The sequence below is a fragment of the Alligator sinensis genome, unplaced genomic scaffold (assembly GCF_000455745.1).
Source record: "Alligator sinensis unplaced genomic scaffold, ASM45574v1 scaffold4011_1, whole genome shotgun sequence".
NCBI classification, from domain to species: domain Eukaryota; kingdom Metazoa; phylum Chordata; order Crocodylia; family Alligatoridae; genus Alligator; species Alligator sinensis.
The window spans coordinates 9,135-11,109 of NW_005844161.1; the positions used below are offsets into that span (position 1 = coordinate 9,135).

General features: G+C 56.2%; 1 long non-coding RNA gene across 1 annotated transcript; it reads left to right on the top strand.

The window, feature by feature from the left end:
- The first annotated feature begins 315 nt into the window (after positions 1 to 315).
- Positions 316 to 1,552, top strand: LOC106723477. The gene is made up of 2 exons (XR_001359294.2): positions 316 to 468; positions 846 to 1,552. It is a non-coding gene; the product is annotated as an uncharacterized LOC106723477 (long non-coding RNA).
- The last annotated feature ends 423 nt before the right edge of the window (positions 1,553 to 1,975 follow it).

The window sequence follows — 1,975 nt, forward strand, 5'->3', positions numbered from 1 at the left end:
TTTTGGCAGAAAAGAAAAACATAGCAAGGGCTCCTCCAAAATGTGCAGAGCCATGGTCTGGTCTATGGGTGTACTGAACACTTGATTCAGCCCGCATCTCCCTGCCTGCCTTCGGTCATATCGTGAAGATACAGACATACCTTCCTAGGTGAATCTGTGGCTCACACAAGTGTGACCCTGGTATAATTCATCCTCGCTGAATGTTCTCTGGAAACAGAGACCAAGCACAGAGTGGTGAATCCAGTTCAGGGAAATATCTACACGTGCACACAGTGAATCCCTCTACCCAGCCCTGTTTGGGCGAGCCTGTCATTGGGTTTTTAATGGGGGATGTGGGGTCCCTAATGGGGTCTGCTCTGCACCTCAGGGCTAGGGCAGGATCTCTGATCTCTCGGAGGGGCTGCCTCTGCTGAGACTCTCACCATGTTTCTCCTTGTTTTCCAGGCCGCCCCGTTCCCCAGCCAACAGGTAATTTCCATCTCAGTCTACCCCTACGAAGCCCCCTCCCCCTCAGGGACCACAGGCTGTACAGGGAGTCCATGGAGCGGCTGTCCCTGCCCTTTCACCCCAACACTTGCCCAGCCCAGCCTGGCTGGGAGCTGGAACATGGAGCATTTGCAGTGAGGAATAGGAGGAGTCTCCATCTCCCTCATTAATGCCATTTGGGCCAAACCTAGAGCTACTCCCATGGTCAGAGCATCCTGGGCCCTGCAAAAGCATCTCCCCACCCGGAGGCTCCAGATAAGCCTCTAGGGAGGCCCTGGCACCTGTCAGATGCCCCCCCGGCCCTTCTCCAGTGCTGCTAGTCCCTGCCCTGTGCTGATGTCTCCCCTCTCTCCCTGCAGGGCTCCTCAGTTAGATCCTGCAGCTTCGGGGCCTGCATTGCCCAGCGTGATTCTCCAGCCCCATCTCCTGGCACCTGTCCCTGTATCTGGAGCTCTTCTCACTTTCCCTCCGTCCTCACCTGGATCCCTGGGGATGACTCCTCAGAGTTAGCCCTTTATCTGCCTAAGCCTACAGCACATCTGCACTCAGAAATGCTACTGCTTTTGTGGGGACCTCCAGGGGACTCGTATCTGAGACACGGGGAGCTGTAACAATGCTGTTTGCAGCAGTTGTCACAGCCCTTTGGATTGAGACTCCCGTGGGCCCCAACTTAAGCTAATATGCCCCAGGAAGGACCAGTATCACCCTCAGCCTGAGCGGTGGAAACATGTTGTTAAGAAAGGACAGGACGGAGGAGCCCAGTGATACCCAGGGAACACATGCTCTACCCTTGGGCCAGGGCGGTCCTGGGGGGTCTCTCAGCTTGTAGCCACCTTGGTGCAATTGAGATCTGGTAAGCCTGGCCTCGAGTCCCAGGGTGTCCCGTGGGGCTGTTGGATAGAGGCAGGTGGGGGTTGAATCGGGTGCATTGAAACATGTGCTGGAGCTTGTGCTATTTAGTTGTTCCTGCTACTGCTCTGGATCACTCCTTGGGGACTGGAAAGGAGCAGGTTTCTGTCCTGCTGGGGGTGATGGTATTTCTTACCAATAAATTGTCTCACCAGTGTCTGCGGTGTGTTGAGCCCTCCCTTTTCAGAGCTCCATTTCCCTGGGTGTGTTTCTGAAGCCGTGTGGGCTTACAGCCCCGTGCAGCAAAGTCAGGCTCCCCCACACTCTCCTAACTGCATCTGGTGTTTCCCTCACCCATGGCTGCCATGTTCATTTTGATGGTGGGAGTTGCAATCAGGAATGAAATAGCAGTGAAGCTCTGACAGAGGCTGGCCTCGGGGGTGCCACCAATCCTGCTGTGATCCACAGGCCTTGCTTCAAGTCACCTTTGGTGCCTTCCCCCTGGGCTCACCCCACAGCTCTGCACAGGCTGTGCTCGGCTCCCCATCAGCAGGTGCCAGCAGAGGCTGTCCCTGGGGCCTGGCCCTGAGGGCTCTCCGCTGGCTTTGGAGGACATCAGCTACTGAGAGCGTGAGCGTGT